Source organism: Rhinoraja longicauda, chromosome 41, assembly GCF_053455715.1.
Source record: "Rhinoraja longicauda isolate Sanriku21f chromosome 41, sRhiLon1.1, whole genome shotgun sequence".
Taxonomy (NCBI): Eukaryota; Metazoa; Chordata; class Chondrichthyes; order Rajiformes; family Arhynchobatidae; genus Rhinoraja; species Rhinoraja longicauda.
In genome coordinates this window covers 1,492,674-1,502,437 of record NC_135993.1, presented here as the reverse complement: position 1 = coordinate 1,502,437, position 9,764 = coordinate 1,492,674, and the positions used below count along the sequence as shown (strand labels likewise).

General features: G+C 48.1%; 1 protein-coding gene across 1 annotated transcript in view; it reads left to right on the top strand.

The window, feature by feature from the left end:
* fbxo46 (F-box protein 46) overlaps positions 1–9,764 on the top strand; it is a 15,082-nt gene continuing 5,318 nt past the window's right edge. Inside the window, exon 1 of the mRNA XM_078430941.1 lies at positions 1–388. The gene's annotated coding sequence lies outside the window, so the exon portion shown is untranslated. The remainder of the gene's footprint in view (positions 389–9,764) is intronic.

Here is a 9,764-nt window from a genome sequence, read left to right as displayed (position 1 = left end):
GCCTTCCTCGTTGAGCTTTGCAGATGTTGTTAAGGCCGGAGGATTTGCAAAAGGGAAAAAAAAAAATCCCCCCTTCGAAAGCCCAGCAAGACACATTCATTCACCTTTGCTAAGGAGGACCGAGGTTAAAGAGAGAAGGGGGAGAGAGCGGAGCGGTGTAGCGCAGAGCAGAGCAGAGCAGAGCAGAGCAGAGCAGAGAGCCAAGCGCTGCAAGACAAGGCGAACCATCCTTCCCTCTGCTGGTCTCAGTGTGAGAGAGAGAGTGAGAGTGTGAGAGAGTGTGTCCCACGCCGGGCCTGCAATCGCATGGCACAGCAGACCACCAGATTTAACAGCAGCCCCAGGACAGAAGCCGCCACACACCGCCCACTGCTCCTTTGTGATGAAGGTAAGGAAAAGACTGGAGAGGCCGGGACTGCTTTGCCCTGTCGACTTAACTCAGCTGCGAGCAGATGAAACAGACATTGGCTGTGCATGAAGGAACTGCAGATGCTGGTTTAAACCCAAGATAAGACACTAAATGCTGGAGTAACTCACAGTGGGACAGGCAGCATCTCTGGAGAGAAGGAATGGGTGATGGAATTGTATATTATATATTTGTGTATATATATATATATATATGTGTACACACATATATATACACACACACACACACACACATATATATATATATATATATACATATATATATATGTATGTTGTGATATATTAGCTGTGCATGAAGGAACTGCAGATGTTGGTCTAAACCCAAGATAAGACACTAAATGCTGGAGTAACTCAGTGGGACAGACAGCATCTCTGGAGAGAAGGAATGGGTGATGAAATGGTATATTATATATATATGTGTGTGTGTGTGTATATATATATATATATACACATATGTTGTGATATATTAGCTGTGCATGAAGGAACTGCAGATGCTGGTTTAAACCCAAGATAAGACACTAAATGCTGGAGTAACTCAGTGGGACAGGCAGCATCTCTTGAGAGAAGGAATGGGTGATAAAATGATATTTTATACATATATGTTGTGATATATTAGCTGCTTCAGCTGATGTTTACACCTGTGGAGTTAATTTCTCCCAGTTTGATTTGGGATGGGAATGCTAGTGATGAGATGCCAGCTTCCCCAACAGGACTCCAGAGTTGCCTGGCTTTGTAACAGTGTCCGATCTCAATGCCCCGCTCTCCCCTCCACACCCCCCCCCTGTGTTGACATCTCTCTGCGGCCACACGTTCTCTTGGTAACTGAGGCCCTGCCTCTTGACTGAAAGCTCAAAGGGTGTTGGAGGAAGGAACTACAGATGCTGGTTGCAAACTGAAGATAGACAGAAAATGCTGGAGTAATTCAGCAGGGCAGGCAGCATCTCTGGAGAGAAGGAATGGGTGATGTTTCTGGTTGAGACCCTTCTTCAGGTCAGGCAGCATCTCTGGAGAGAAGGAATGGGTGACGTTTCGGGTCGGGTCTGAAGAAGGGTCACCCATTTCTTCTCTCCAGAGATGCGGCCTACTCCAGCTTTTTGTGTCTACCTTTGGTTGAAACCAGCATCTCCAGTTCCTCCCTGTTTAACTCAAAAGTAGGAAGTCTGAAGATTAATTTCACACGGCAGAGGGGGTTGGAGAGGAGAGAGGTGGGAACAAGGTGAGGGAAGGGCTGGGATTAGCTGGTGTTGGGGAGGGGGGTTGCTAGGTGGAGAGGCAGTGAGCTGGCTGTGGTTTTGCTGGGGATGACAGGGAGCACAGAGCCAGCCGCAGGTATCTGTCGTAGCACTGGTGTCTGAAGCATTGCTGTGATGCGGCCTGTCATTGTAAGATGGCCCCTTCCCCTCCAGGATTGATCATGGATCAATAAACGGTGGTGGAAACGTCAGAACCAACAGTGGAGAGAGAGAGAGAGGGAGGGAGGGAGGGAGGTGGGTGGAAGAGGAAGGCATGCTTTATAAACATTGCAAGGAAATGAACTCCCTCTCGCCTGCCTATTCTGCAGGGAGGTGAGTTTTTGGACGGCACGGTGGCGCAGAGGTAGAGTTGGTGCCTTACAGTGCTTACAGCGCCAGAGACCCGGGTTCCATCCTGACCACGGCTGCTGTCTGTATAGTTTGTACGTTCTCCCCGTGACCGCGTGGGTTTTCTCCGGGTGCTCCGGTTTCCTCCCACACTCCAAAGACGTGCAGGTTTGTGTGTTAATTGGCTTGGTGTAAATGTGAAGGTTGTCCCTAGTGTGTGTAGGATAGTGTTAATGTGCGGGGATCGCTGGTCGGTGCGGACTCGGTGGGCCGAAGGTATTGAGTACAGGAGTCGGGAAGCGTCCCGACCCGAAATGTCACCTAATCCTTTTTCTCCAGAGATGCTGCCTGACCCGCTGAGTTACTCCAGCACTCTGTGAAACGTCACCTATGCATGTTCTCCAGAAATGTTGCCTGACCCGCTGAGTTACTCCAGCATTGTGTGTCTATCTTTGGGAAGTCATGTTGTAAGGTCATAAATAATAGGAGTAGAATTGGGCCATTTGCCCCATCAAGTCTACTCCGCCATTCAATCATGGCTGATCTATCTCTCCCTCCTAACCCCATTCTCCTGCCTTCTCCCCCTGACCCCTAACACTTGCTGCTGCTTTCTCAGACTTTGGTCAGGCCACATTTGGAGTACATTGCGCAGTTCTGATCACCCCATTTCAGGAAGGATGGGGAGGCTTTCGAGAAGGTGCCGTGGACCTTTACCAGGACGATGCGTGGATTAGCGGGGAATAGTTTACGGGAGGGAAGAGGTTGGACAGATTTGAAATGTTTTCTCTGAAACGTCGGAGGTTGCGTGGAGACCTGAGGGAAGTGTATAAAATGTTGAGGGGCATAGATAGGGTAGACAGTCAGAAGCTTTTCCCCATGGTGGAAGCGTTCAAAGACTAGTGGGCATACCTTTGAGGTGAGAGGGGGCAAGTGTAAAGGAGATGTGGGGGGCATGTTGTTTTACACATAGGGGGGTGGGGGCCTGGAACGCACAGTTACCAAGAGAACGTGTGGTCGCCGAGAGATGTCAACACTGGGGGGAGTGTGGAGGGGGGAGAGGGGCACTGTTACAAAGCCAGGCAACTCTGGAGTCCTGTTGGGGAAGCTGGCACCTCATCAACACTAGCGTTCCCATCCCAAATCAAACTGGAGGAAATTAACTCCACAGGTGTAACCATCAGCTGAAGCAGCTAATATATCACAACATATATATATAAATTTATATATATTATACCATTTCATCACCCACTCCTCCTCTCCAGAAATGCTGCCTGTCCCGCTGAGTTACTCCAGCATTTTGTGTCTTGGGTTTAGACAAGCATCTGCAGTTCCTTCATGCACAGCTAATATATCACAACATATATATATATATATATATATATATATATGGAGGTGGAGGCAGGTACGATAGTGGCATTTAAGAGACTCTTGCTCATAGTTGAATTGTGATTGCTGCACGCCCATTGTGAGCCCCACAGCTCAGGGAAAAACCTGCACAACTACAGTTTTAGCCTACCTTTTTTGGACCTACCAGTTTTGGATCTACCTGATCTCCCGGTTGCCAAATACTTTAATTCCACCTCCCATTCCCATTACCACACCATCCTCAATTATACCAAGCCACGGTAGCGCAGCGGTAGAATTGCTGCTTTACAGCGAATGCAGCGCCATCGACTCAGGTTCGATCCTGACTATGGGTGCTGCACTGTAAGGAGTTTGTACATTCTCCCCGTGACCTGCGTGGGTTTTCTCCGAGATCTTCGGTTTCCTCCCACACTCCAAAGACGTACAGGTACGTAGGTTAATTGGCTGGGTAAATGTAAAAATTGTCCCTAGTGGGTGTAGGATAGTGTTAATGTACGGGGATCACTGGGCGGCACGGACATGGAGGGCCGAAAAGGCCTGTTTCCGGTTGTATATATATGATATGATATGATAAGCCAATTGACCTCCAACCTCATCTACTGTATCCGTTGTTCAAGATGTTGACTCTTAGACATCGGCGAGACTAAATGCAGACTGGGCGATCGTTTCGCTGAACACCTTCGCTCAGTCCGCCTGGACCTACCTGATCTCCCAGTTACCAAACACTTTAATTCTCCTTCCACATTCCCACACTGACCTTTCTGTCCTGGGCCTCCTCCATTGTCAGAGTGAGGCTACACGCAAATTGGAGGAACAGCATCTCAATAGACAATAGACAATAGGTGCAGGAGAAGGCCATTCGGCCCTTCGAGCCAGCACCGCCATTCAATGTGATCATGGCTGATCATTCTCAATCAATACCCCGTTCCTGCCTTCTCCCCATACCCCCTGACTCCGCTATCCTTAAGAGCTCTATCTAGCTCTCTCTTGAATGCATTCAGAGAATTGGCCTCCACTACCTTCTGAGGCAGAGAATTCCACAGATTCACAACTCTCTGACTGAAAAAGTTTTTCCTCATCTCAGTTCTAAATGGCCTACCCCTTATTCTTAAACTGTGGCCCCTTGTTCTGGACTCCCCCAACATTGGGAACATGTTTCCTGCCTCTAACGTGTCCAACCCCTTAATAATCTTATACGTTTTGATAAGATCTCCTCTCATCCTTCTAAATTCCAGTGTATACAAGCCTAGTCGCTCCAGTCTTTCAACATATGATAGTCCTGCCATTCCGGGAATTAATCTAGTAAACCTACGCTGCACACCCTCAATAGCAAGAATATCCTTCCTCAAATTTGGAGACCAAAATTGCACACAGTACTCCAGGTGCGGTCTAACTAGGGCCCTGTACAACTGCAGAAGGACCTCTTTGCTCCTATACTCAACTCCTCTTGTTATGAAGGCCAACATTCCATTGGCTTTCTTCACTGCCATCTCATATTTTGCTTGGGCAGTTTACACCCCAGCGGTATGAACATTGACTTCTCTAACTTCAAGTAACCCCTGCATTCCCTCTCTCTCCATCCCTCCCACACCCAAGTCACACCAGCTTTGCGTTCTCACCCAGCTAACAATGGCCTGTTTCCTTTCTCATCGTTACTTTTTTTGCACATCTTTCATTCATTTGTTCTGTATCTCTCTACATCACCGTCTTTATCTCTCGTTTCCCTCTCCCCTGACTCTCAGTCTGAAGAAGGGTCTCGACCCGAAACGTCACCCATTCCTTCTCTCCAGAGACGCTGCCTGTCCCGCTGAGTTACTCCAGCATTTTGTGTCTATCTTCGGTTTTAGCCTCCGGCATGTCTTGACTCGTTCAGTCGCTCCCACTCGACTGGGCTTGTATTCACTGGAATTTAGAAGGATGAGAGGGGATCTTATAGAAACATATAAAATTCTTAAGGGATTGGACATGTTAGATGCAAGAAAAATATTCCCCATGTTGGGTGAGTCCAGAACCAGGGGTCACACAGTTTAAGAATAAGGGGTAGGCCATTTAGGACTGAGATGAGGAAAAACTTTTTCACCCAGAGAGCTGTGAATCTGTGGAATTCTCTGCTGCAGAAGGCAGTGGAGGCCAATTCACTGGATGTTTTCAAGAGAGAGTTAGATTTAGCTCTTGGGGCTAACGGAATGAAGGGATATGGGGAGAAAACAGGAACGGGGTACTGATTCTGGATGATCAGCCATGATCATATTGAATGGCGGTGCTGGCTCGAAGGGCTGAATGGCCTCCTCCTGCACCTATTGTCTATGTTTCCATGGTAATTGTGCTTCTACTGCCGCCCTAACCCAGCAACACCCTCCCTGAATTTCTCCCCTTCTAAGCTGGGACCTAATATCTCATGGGTTTCAGTTTTACATTTTGTCTCTGAAGACATTCCTGAGAAGTAGCCAGAGACATTTTTACTCTAAGTGGCTAGGCAAGCACACCAAGAAAACATCCTCAGAAGATTGAGGAAGTCAGCCATGTCCCCAATCACTCTCTCCAACGTCTACAGATGCCCCACAGAAAGCATACTGTCTTGAATGTGTCACATCTTATAGACAATAGACAATAGGTGCAGGAGGTGGCCATTCGGCCCATCGAGCCAGCACCGCCATTCAATGTGATCATGGCTGATCATTCTCAATCAGTACCCCGTTCCTGCCTTCTCCCCATACCCCCTGACTCCGCTATCCTTAAGAGCTCTATCCAACTCTCCCTTGAAAGCATTCAGAGAATTGGCCTCCACTGCCTTCTGAGGCAGAGAATTCCACAGATTCACAACTCTCTGACTGAAAAAGTTTTTCCTCATCTTCGTTCTAAATGGCCTACCCCTTATTCTTAAACTGTGGCCCCTTGTTCTGGACTCCCCCAACGTTGGGAACATGTTTCCTGCCTCTAATGTGTCCAACCCCTTAATAATCTTATATGTTTCGATAAGATCCCCTCACATCCTTCTAAATTCCAGTGTATACAAGCCTAGCCGCTCCAGTCTTTCAACATATAACAGTCCCGCCATTCCGGGAATTAACCTAGTAAACCTACGCTGCACGCCCTCAATAGCAAGAATATCCTTCCTCAAATTTGGAGACCAAAACTGCACACAGTACTCCAGGTGCGGTCTCACTAGGGCCCTGTACAACTGCAGAAGGACCTTTTGCTCCTATACTCAACTCCTCTTGTTATGAAGGCCAACATTCCATTGGCTTTCTTCACTGCCTGCTGTACCTGCATGCTTACTTTCAGTGACTGATGCACTAGGACACCCAGATCTCGTTGTACGTCCCCTTTTCCTAACTTTTCCTACACCACGCTGCCTCGGGAAAGCAGCCAACATAATCAAAGGTAGACTAAAAATGCTGGAGTAACTCAGCGGGCCAGGCAGCATCTCTGGAGAGAAGGAATGGGTGACGTTTCGGGTCGAGACCCTTCTTCAGACTGAAGAATGGTCTCGACCCGAAACGTCACCCATTCCTTCTCTCCAGAGATGCTGCCTGGCCCGCTGAGTTACTCCAGCATTTTTTGTCTACCTTCGATTTATACCAGCATCTGCAGTTTTTTTCCTACACCAACATAATCAAGGTCATGTTGGGAATTGGGATGTTATGTTCCAATTGTATAAGACGTTGGTGAGTCTGCATTTAGAGTATTGTGTTCATTTCTGGGCACCATGTTATAGGAAAGATATTGTCAAGCTTGAAAGTGTTCAGAGAAGATTTGCGAGGATGTTGCCAGAACTAGAGGGTGTTAGGTAGAGGGAGAGGTTGAGTAGGTTGGGTCTATATTCGTTCGAGTGCAGGAGGATGAGGGGTGATCTTATAAAGGTGTAAACAATCATGAGAGGATTAAATCAGGTAGATGCACAGAATCTCTTGCCCAGAGTAGGGGAATTGAAGACCAGAAGTTCAAGGTGAAGGCTTTAATAGGAATCTGAGGGGTAACATTTTCAAACAAAGGGTGGTGTATGTATGGAACAAGCTGCCAGAGGAGGTAGTTGAGGCTGGGACTTGCCCAGGAACATCGATAGGACAGGTTTGACAATAGACAATAGGTGCAGGAGGAGGCCATTCGGCCCTTCGAGCCAGCACCGCCATTCAATGTGATCATGGCTGATCATTCTCAATCAGTACCCCGTTCCTGCCTTCTCCCCATACCCCCTGACTCCGCTATCCTTAAGAGCTCTATCTAGCTCTCTCTTGAATGCATTCAGAGAATTGGCCTCTGAGGCAGAGAATTCCACAGATTCACAACTCTCTGACTGAAAAAGTTTTTCCTCATCTCAGTTCTAAATGGCCTACCCCTTATTCTTAAACTGTGGCCCCTTGTTCTGGACTCCCCCAACATTGGGAACATGTTTCCTGCCTCTAACGTGTCCAACCCCTTAATAATCTTATACGTTTCGATAAGATCTCCTCTCATCCTTCTAAATTCCAGTGTTTGGAGGGATATGGACCAAACGCAGGCAGGTGGGACTAGTGTAGCTGGGACATGTTGGCCGGTGTGGGCAAGTTGGGCTGAAGGGCCTGTTTCCACACTATGTGACTCTGTCCTTTATTTAATCTTGGTCATTCCCACTTCTCAAAAGCTTGAAAGCACGGACCATCAGATTTAGGAACAGCTTGGGGTGGCACGGTGCCACAACGGTAGAGTTGCTGCCTCACAGCGCCAGAGACCCGGGTTCGATCCCGACTACAGGCGCTGTCTGTACGGAGTTTGTACGTTCTCCCCGTGACCTGCGTAGGTTTTCACCGGGTGCTCCGGTTTCCTCCCACACTCCAAAGACGTGCAGGTTTGTAGGTTAATTGGCTTGGTATAAATGTAAAATTGTCCCTAGTGTGTGTAGGATAGTGTTAGTGTACGGGATGATCGCTGGTCAGCACGGACTTGGTGGGCCGAAGGGCCTATTTCTGCGCTGTATCTCTAAACTAAACTAAACTAAAGCTTCTCCACTGTTATCAGACTAGTGACGGTCCTCCCACAAGCTCAGGTGTGGCACCAAACTTCCAACCTACCTCATTGTTGCCCTTGCACTTTCACTCTGTAACTGTGACACTACATACTGCCCTGCGGTAGTTTCCTCTTTACACGACCACACTACCTGTTGTACTTGTGGAAACGCTAGGAACTACTGACGCAGGTTTACACAAACTAGACACAAAGAGCTCAGCAGATCAGGCATCATCTTTGATATCCTGACCCAAAACGTCACCTATCCATATTCTCCACAGATGCTGCCTGACCCGCTGAGTTACTCCAGCACTCTGTGAAACGTCACCTATCCATGTTCTCCACAGATGCTGCCTGACCCGCTGAGTTACTCCAGCACTCTGTGAAACGTCACCTATCCATGTTCTCCACAGATGCTGCCTGACCCGCTGAGTTACTCCAGCGCTCTGTGAAACGTCACCTATCCATGTTCTCCACAGATGCTGCCTGACCCGCTGAGTTACTCCAGCACTCTGTGAAACGTCACCCATCCATGTTCTCCAGCGTAGGTGGCACAGTTGCGTAGCGGTAGAGTTTTTTGCCTTATAGCACTTACAGTGCCGGAGACTCAGGTTCGATCCTGACTACGGGCGCCGTCACTGTACGGAGTTTGTACGTTCTCCCCGTGACCTGCGTGGATTTTCTCCGAGATCTTCGGTTTCCTCCCACACTCCAAAGACGTACAGGTTTGTAGGTTAACTGGCTTGGGGTATGTGTAAATTGTCCCTAGTGGGTGTGTAGGGTAGTGTTAGTGTGCGGGGACCGCTGATCGACACGGACTTGGTGGGCCGAAGGGCCTGTTTCCGCACTGTATCTCTAAAAACAAAATTAAAAACTAGTGGGAGAGTCTAGAACCAGATTGCACAGCCTTAGAATAAAATGATGAACCTTTGAAAAGGCGATGAGGAGGAGTTTCTTTAGCCAGAGGGTGGTGAATCTGTGGAATTCATTGCCACAGACGGCTGTGGAGGCCAAGTCAGTGGGTATTTTGTAGGCAGAGAGTGACAGATTCTTGATTAGTACGGGTGTCAGATGTTATGGGGAGAAGGCAGGAGAATGGGGTTAGGAGGGAGAGATAGATCAGCCATGATTGAATGACAGAGCAACCTTGATGGGCCGAATGGCCTACTATGGCTTAAGACCTTGTGAACATCGAACAGTTTGAGCAACATAGAAGCGTGTTGGAATCAGCACCAAACTGACAAATAGTGTCACAGAGTGATACAGCGTGAAACAGGCCCTTCGACCCAACTTGCCCATGCTGACCAACATGTCCCATCTACACTAGTCCCGCCTGCCTACGTTTGGACCATTTCTCTAAACCTGTCCTATCCATGTACCTGTCCAAATGTTTCTTAAACGTTGCGA